This window comes from Gouania willdenowi, chromosome 1 (assembly GCF_900634775.1).
Source record: "Gouania willdenowi chromosome 1, fGouWil2.1, whole genome shotgun sequence".
Classification (NCBI taxonomy): domain Eukaryota; kingdom Metazoa; phylum Chordata; class Actinopteri; order Blenniiformes; family Gobiesocidae; genus Gouania; species Gouania willdenowi.
In genome coordinates this window covers 10,558,475-10,567,395 of record NC_041044.1, presented here as the reverse complement: position 1 = coordinate 10,567,395, position 8,921 = coordinate 10,558,475, and positions in this window count along the sequence as shown.

The following is an 8,921-nucleotide window of genomic DNA, read 5'->3' as shown; positions in this document are numbered from 1 at the left end:
CATTTCACAGTTCAACAAAAGTGTTCCTCGGTGGTGGAACATCAGTATTTGAATTTACTTGATCAATATGATGATATCATAAATGCAAAGCCTGAGGCAATTGAAGTGGCCCGCGTAAAAGCGGAGACTTGTGTTTGCTCAAATAACACTCATGGAAGGAAAGACATGTTTGTGGGGTTATCAGAATGTGATATCTACAAGGTGGATGTTGCATCAACCTTGCATTTTTCTGATGATGGCACAAGTAAGATGACTTTTCATGATCCTATTAGGAATCAGGACACAATTTTAACAGTAAAAGGAGCTCAGATGTGGGGTAACGTAACCATAGGAACGTTTAAGGACGTTTGGTGGGTGTGCGGTGATAAAACATACCTATTTCTACCATATGGATGGTACGGATGTTGTTATATGGCACAGTTAAGACTTCCATATGAAGTTTTTGTTATTCAGCAGGGACAACAGCCAAATGACACTATCTATACGAATACCTCTAGTAAAAGGACGAAGATGGACATGGCATATTTTGAAAAGTTGGAATCTTATCATTGGAGGATAAATCTAGGAGAAAAATGGGGCATAAGACTTTTTCCATGGTATGGGGTCACATTTTTAGCTGATCATATTGATAACATTACCTATACTCCGGAGAGTTTTGCAACTCAGACCATTAAAGGTTTCCAAACATTGTCAATCACTCAGAAAAGTCACTGCCTGACTTTGTTGAAATACGACATGGCTTTTGATTACGTTTTAGCAAGGTGGCCTTTGTGTAGCTTTAAATCTTACTGGGGATGCTTGTTATACATTGATCCCTGATTCTTTAGATAACATGACAAGTGTGATAGATGCATTGCAGCGCATAAGAGAGGCCTTTGGTCCGTACTCAGATGCCGTTATAACATGGTGCACATTACAATACAGATGAGGAGGAAGATGTGATAGTGAATGCACATCCATATTAACTGATTAAGCCATTTCCTAAACGTTATTTAACCAGGAGGTTCATGGTTAAAAGGGGGAATAGAAGGGAAAATGCTAATCGCTATTAAATGAAGGCATTATTCATGCAGACTTGAAGCATTTATTGGAAAAAAAAAATATTTGAATTAGGACAACAAGTTACATTATTATATTGTACTTGATGTGATGCAAGTGTAGGAGGATGAGCTTGGACAAGGAGTGATAAGAATTATAATATTAATTATTAATATTACAGCAATTTGCCAAGAGGTGCCATCTGAAATCGAGTTAAAGTGTTTCAGATCACTTAATTAGTTATTAATACCTTGTCATCCAGGGTTGTGAACTCTTGTCAAGACTGTATACTCTCCATATAATACACCTTATGATTGTAATATTTTCATAAACCACAGACAACTTCTCAAAGTATAAACATTTATTAATCAAAACAAGTTAAAACCTACTAACACAATAAAGCTAAAAGAGCGCTACGCTCACTAAACTAAGGATAAATGTATATATACACTTTAAGGTAAAAGCTTAGTAGAGAAAGAAAGAAGGAAGGAAAGAAAAGTAGCATGACTTCAGTGTGTGTGTGTGTGTGTGTGAGTGAGAGCTATAGTAAGATCAGTTTGGAACATATGGCTGAAATTATTTTAGGCCCAATTAGAATTTGAGATCCAGAGTACCTCGGTTCTGATGGGTCCGTGGTCGGTGGTAAGTAAGTAAGTAAGTAAGTAAGTAATATTTATTTATATAGCACCTTTTACAGACAGAAGTCACAAAGTGCTTCACAATACATACAGTGCATACAATACAATACAAATTACAGTTACAGTCACAAAAATATGATGGTCATAAAACAACCCTTTATCACTGGAATTTTAAAATGCTTTCTGAAACAAATAGGCTTTCAGTTGGCTCTTAAAAGCATCAACGGAATCAAGCAAACGCAAGGAAAATGGAAGATCGTTCCAGAGCGTTGGCGCGACCGCCTGGAAGGAGCGATCTCCTCTGGTCTTGTAACGGGTACGGGGGACCATGAGCAGGTTCTGATCCTGGGACCTCAGCCTCCGGGAGGGGGTATAAGGACACAACAAGTCTCTAATGTAGGAGGGAGCCTGACCATGTGAGGCTCTGAAGGTCAGCACCAGAATTTTAAAATTGAAACGAAAAGTGACTGGGAGCCAATGAAGGGCTTTTAGAATGGGAGTAATATGGGCCCTTCTGTTTGTGCGAGTCAGTAACCTCGTCGCAGAGTTTTGTACCTGCTGAAGATGAGACAGCGCCTTTTTGTTTAGACAAGAAAATAAGCTGTTACAATAGTCTAAACAGGAAGACACAAAGGCGTGGATAATCATTCAAGATCATCTCTGGACACAAGTGAACGTAGTTTAGAGATTTTCCTCAGTTGGTAAAAACAGTTCCTTGTCAGCAGTTTAGAGTGGTGCTCTAATGACATTGCTTTGTCAAAGATAATGCCAAGATTTCTAAGGCTTGTTTTAGCAGACAAACTCAGGTCGCCCAAATACTGGTGAATCCCTGGCATAGCGTCATCAGGGGCAAACACCAGCACCTCCGTTTTGTCTGGGTTCAGTTGCAGGGAATTTGCACCGAGCCATTGTTTAACTTGCGCAAGACATTTCAGCAGAGAGCTTAATTTCTGGATCTCAGAGGGCTTAAAAGAGCAGTAAAGCTGAATATCATCCACAAACAAATGGTAGGAAACATCATCAAAGGTCTGGATAATTTTCCCTAATGGAAGGATATAGAGTAAAAACAAAATCGGGCCCAAAACAGAGCCCTGGGGAACCCCACACAGCAAATCAGCAGGGTCAGACAGGAACTCATTTGCATAGACACTAAAACTCCTCCCCGACAAATACGAGGAGAACCACTCCAAGACTGGTCCAGACATTCCAACCAGGTCACGCAGTCTTGTCAACATGGTTTGATGATTCACAGTGTCAAATGCTGACGAGAGATCTAACAACACAAGAACAGCACATTTTCCAGAGTCCGCGGACATCATAATATCACTGTACACTTTAAGCAGGGCGGTTTCCGTGGAGTGATTCTTACGGAAACCGGACTGAAAAGTGTCGAAAATGTTGTGTTTCTCCAAGAAGGGTACCAACTGATCAGAGACCACCTTCTCCAACACTTTGGACAAAAACGGAAGTTTAGAAATGGGCCTGAAGTTTTTTAAATCTGCTGGGTCCAGATTGGGCTTTTTGAGAAGTGGTTCTACAGTTGCGTGTTTGAAAGAACTGGGGAAAACACCAGTTGACAGGGAAAGGTTGATCAGATCGGTAACCCAGGGGCCAATGACATCAAAGACTTTTACAAAAAATCTACAGGGCAGAACATCAGACACACAGAAAGAGGGCTTCATTTTGGTTACCATAGATGAGACATCGGCCTGTGTTACAAGGCTAAAAGAGGACCACTCGTGGGAAACAAGCTCAACAGCACCAGGTGTGCAGAACGAGAGCAAAGGAAGATTATCATTGATATCCTGGAGTTTATCGATAAAATAGTTGAGGAAATCATTGCTGTCAGCTTTACAGAACACAGGTGTAAGAGGAGCAGCAGGACATACAATAGAGTTGATGGTATCAAACAATACTTGAGGTTTTTTCTTGTTCAAAGTGATCAGCTGACGAAAGTAGTCAGATCTGGCATTTTTTATAATTTCGTTTAAAGAAGACATAAGTTCCCTCAGATGCAACCTATGAACCTCAAGTTTGGAAGACTTCCACAGACGCTCAGTTTTTCGGTCCTTCTCTTGTGGCAGAGCGGACTGGTGAGAGGAGTCTGAAGCAGCAAAGCGTGGCTCTGGACCGCTGGAGTGTGTCAGACAGGGTCCTATCCTGGACCTGGTTCTGGCCTGGGTTAGGCTGGTCGGTTCTGTTCCTTGTTCAGCGAGTTTCACAGCTTGTTCAGTCAGCAGGTTTCCACTGGTTCTTGTTGTTGGTTTCGCTCCTTCAGGCTAGGTTCTTGGTTCAGTGTTCAGCATCTTCAGTTGGAACAGGAGGTTTATCTCTGGGACGCGCAAGCTTGTGTAAAAGGTCTAATGAAAGAAAACACTTTGTTACAAAGAAAATAAAAGATTAAAGAAGGCGTACATAACACTGCAGTGGGCATCTTAGCAGCCAGCACCAAAATCCAAATGATTTGAATTTTGCGCATCGGTTTTATCGTGGTCTAAGCGATTCTATTGGTCAACGTGTTCTCGGGAGCCAATTAGATTGCTTTGGATGTTTTGTGGGTTGTGGCTATCCTGTGTGTGATAAAAGATGAATGAGAAACTTTTTCGGACAACAAATATGAATATAACTCAGAAACCAGTTAGATTATAACTTCCAAAACGAGACAAAAGCAGAGATCATATTTTCCCAGTTATTCTGGCACCAAACATGATATACTTTATGCAAAGTTAAGTAGAGATTCTTTAGGGATACTTTAACTGTAAAAATTATTATATGATCTTATTCTAAGGTTGTCCTTGACTTGACACCTTCTCCAGAAACTGCAGCCTACGTGAAGTTCTTAAGGTGAGTGTCTTTTCTTCTTCTGTTCTCATCAATATCTTGTTATCCCGCATTTTGGCAGTTATTTGGGCTTGTGTTTAATACTTTGTTACAACGGGTAGCCTATCTTCTGACGTCTCACAAAACTTACAAACTTTGCATCCGCAACCTGTTACTACTTGTTGGTTTGCTGTGCTAATATGTAGCCGTAAACTCGTGTCTGTAGGAGCTGCAGTCCTGGTCTAGGCACACATCATGGCACTTTTCAAGCAGTGCCTGTTACGAATGGTGAGACTCAGGTGCAGGTCAACAAGACACGACTCAAAATTGCATAAAATAAGTTTTAATAAACAACCAGCAAAATACAAAAGCAAACTGAAACAAAACAAATGCTATACTACACTAAAATATCCTACCAAAAAACAACTTCAATGAGCGAAAAGTAACAACTGAATAAAAAGCTTAACTGGGGTGCAGCAGAGTGTGAGGGAAGGGAAGTCCGGCGGATGGCAGTGGCAGGTGGATTGCTGACGGGGTGATGGAGGGTGAGTGGTGAAGCTGCGGAAGTCCTGTTCTTGTCCACAGAGGGTAGAGGAGGGTTTGGAGGCCAGGGTGTGCAGAGTTCCAACTGAAGAAATAAAGATAACGGTAAGTATTGGCAACAAATATACAAACAGACTGATTTTGGAGGTCAGACACTGACGATTCAGCTTTACAGTCCGACGAGGAACTGAAGTCCAGAGTGAAGCTTTATTCAGTGGAGAAGATCAGACCCAGGTGCACTTCATCAGCTGATTGGAAGACAATCCACCTGCCAAGCTGCCACCCACCTAGAGGGAACAGAGACCGCACTACCTGGCTTCCGAGCCAGAGGGCGTGACAGAGCCTAGGCGTATACTACTAAGCGAGGTACGTTGAGCATAAAGCCAGAGTTTCCCGTGTCACAGGTGTCTCTCTGTTAAAACTGCTTGATCACCATGCTAACTCAGACCATGACACTGGTGTGCTATGTTTTTTTAAAGATTATTTTGACATATGTAACGCATGTTACTTGAACTGCTTTTATTTTGAAAACTTTTCAGCCCACCACTGTTTTCCGCCTCAAAGACGGGGTCATAGTTGTTTTAGTTCCGGGTGATCGGCAACCCAGCCATAAGCTCCTATCGTGAACCAGCACAAAAGTCCCGAATAAATGACTGGATGGAATAAGCGACCGTTAATCGGATTGGAACATCTTCCCTTAATAATACTTGGGGAACTTTTAGGCTAAAGTGAACAAATGCTCAACTCATTGTACTCAATTCATGCATAATAATATGAGTCTATAGAGTTTTGTTTACAACCTTGTCTTTGCTGGTTTGGAGGTGGTCACCATGGTGTGTCTGTAAGAGAGAGATAGAATTGAATATGTATTTATTATATTATCACTTTACATGGATAATTGGTCTTACCGTGGGCACAATTGTTTATTTGAATAAACATTATATTTCAATAAACACTGAAAAAACATCTCTAGCAGTGGTCTTTTGACATTCACTTTCTCTATTCAAGATGGGAATCGTGACACTGTGATCAGCTCTTCCAAGATAAGCATCTTTAGAGTATCGGAACAGCATATGAAATGTTTAATTGGTTACTCTCTTCCACATAGGCTCCTACACCTTATTTTAATGAATTTTAATTGAAACAGTACAAAGTGCAGATATATCCTCTTGTATATCGTGTGCTTATCGCATATTGTATGGTGGTGGGCCACTATGCTAGGGCTATTTTTTCATCCCATCCCAGCCCTGAGTAGCTCACTGTATGGATCATGTTGCCAAGGGAACCTATAGCCTATCAGTGATCAGAATCTAGTTTGTATTGATTTGCAGGTTGTTGTTGTTGCTCTGACTGAACTACTGAAGGTGACTGTAGTGTTCTCTGGACATTTGTCCTTCAATAAAATCACAGAAGATTAAAATTTCACTATATTATTGATCAGTCTGACATTTACCTGCATATGAAATATGCTATAATTCCTTTAAACCATTATGTAAACACTTTGATGATGTTTTCATGCTTGGTCTTGATTTACTGAAGTCCGTTTTACTCTGCTGGTATATTACAGCCTATAGAAAATTGATTACAAAATTGCTCAATCTATTATTACCACAGATAATATCTGATCAATAAAAAATCATTTCACTGTCATTTGCAAAAGACTAACGTGATTTAATGGGACAGTCCATCCATCCATCCATCTTCTCCCGCTTAGCCGTTTCCGGGTCGCGGGGGCAGCATCCTCAGTAGGGAGGCCCAGACTTCCCTCTCCCCGGCCACTTCCTCCAGCTCTTCCGGGGGGACCCCGAGACGTTCCCAGGCCAGCCGAGAGACATAGTCTCTCCAGCGTGTCCTGGGTCTTCCCCGGGGCCTCCTTCCGGAGGGACGTGCCCTGAACGCCTCACTAGGGAGGCGTTCAGGGGGCATCCTAATTAGGTACCCGAGGCACCTCATCTGGCTCTTCTCGATGCGGAGGAGCAGCGACTCTACTTTGAGCCCCTCCCGAATGACTGAGCTTCTCACCCTATCTCTAAGGGAGAGCCCAGCCACCCTACGGAGGAAACTCATTTCGGCCGCTTGTACCCGTGATCTTGTTCTTTCGGTCATGACCCAAAGTTCATGACCATAGGTGAGGGTTGGAACGTAGACCGACCTGTAAATAGAGAGCTTCGCTTTTTGGCTCAGCTCCCCCTTTACAATGACGGACTGGTGCAGACTCCGCATCACTGCAGACGCCGCACCAATCCGCCTGTCGATCTCTCACTCCATCCTTCCCTCACTCGTGAACAAGACCCCGAGGTACTTAAACTCCTCCACCTGGGGCAGAACCTCATCTCCAACCCGGAGAAGGCACTCCACCTTTTTCCGGTCGAGAACCATGGACTCGGATTTGGAGGTGCTGATTCTCATTCCGGCCGCTTCACACTCGGCTGCGAACCGATCCAGTGAGAGTTGAAGGTCACGGTATGTTGGAGCCAACAGGACCACATCATCTGCAAAAAGCAGTGATGCAATACTGAGGCCCCCGAACCGGACCCCCTCAACGCCCTGACTGCGCCTAGAAATTCTGTCCATAAAAGTTATGAACAGAATCGGTGACAAAGGGCAGCCCTGGCGGAGTCCAACCCTCACCGGAAACGATTTCGACTTACTGCCGGCAATGCGGACCAGACTCTGACTCCGGTCATACAGGGAACGAACAGCTCCTATCAGGAGGTTCGATACCCCATACTCCCGGAGGACCCCCCACAGGAATCCCCGAGGGACACGGTCAAATGCCTTTTCCAGGTCCACAAAACACATGTGGACTGGTTGGGCGAATTCCCATGACCCCTCAAGGACCCTGCTGAGGGTGTAGAGCTGGTCCACAGTTCCACGGCCAGGACGAAAACCACATTGCTCCTCCTGAATCCGAGGTTCAACTATCCGGCGGACCCTCCTCTCCAGTACCCCTGAATAGACCTTACCGGGGAGGCTGAGAAGTGTGATCCCTCTATAATTGGAACACACCCTCCGGTCCCCCTTCTTAAAAAGGGGGACCACCACCCCTGTCTGCCAATCCAGAGGCATTGCCCCCGATGTCCACGCGATGTTGCAGAGTCGTGTCAGCCATGACAGCCCCACAACATCCAGGGCCTTGAGGAACTCCGGGCGGATCTCATCCACCCCCGGAGCCCTGCCACCGAGGAGCTTTTTAACCACCTCGGCAACCTCAGCCCCAGAGATAGGAGAGCCCACTCTCGGGTCCCTGGGCCCTGCTTCCTGATTGGAAGGCGTGTCGGTGGGATTGAGGAGGTCTTCGAAGTATTCCCCCCACCGATCCACAACGTCTCGAGTCGAAGTCAGCAGCGCACCATCCGCACCATACATAGTGTTGACGGTGCACTGCTTCCCCCTCCTGAGACGCCGGATAGTGGTCCAGAATCTCTTCGAAGCCGTCCGGAAGTCGTTCTCCATGGCCTCACCAAACTCCTCCCATGTCCGGGCTTTTGCCTCGGCGACCATCGTGGCTGCACTTCGCTTGGCCCGTCGGTACCTGTCTGCTGCCTCCGGAGTCCCACAGGCCAAAAAGGCCCAGTAGGACTCCTTCTTCAGCTTGACGGCATCCCTCACCCCCGGTGTCCACCAACGGGTTCGGGTATTGCCGCCACGACAGGCACCGACTACCTTGCGACCACAGCACCGATCAGCCGCCTAAGCAACAGAGGCACGGAACATGGCCCACTCGGACTCAATGTCCCCCGCCTCCTCCGAGACATGGTTGAAGTTTTCCCGGAGGTGGGAGTTGAAGCTCCTTCTGACGGGAGACTCTGCCAGGCGTTCCCAGCAGACCCTCACTATACGTTTGGGTCTGCCAGGTCGAGCCGGCATCCTCCCCCGCCA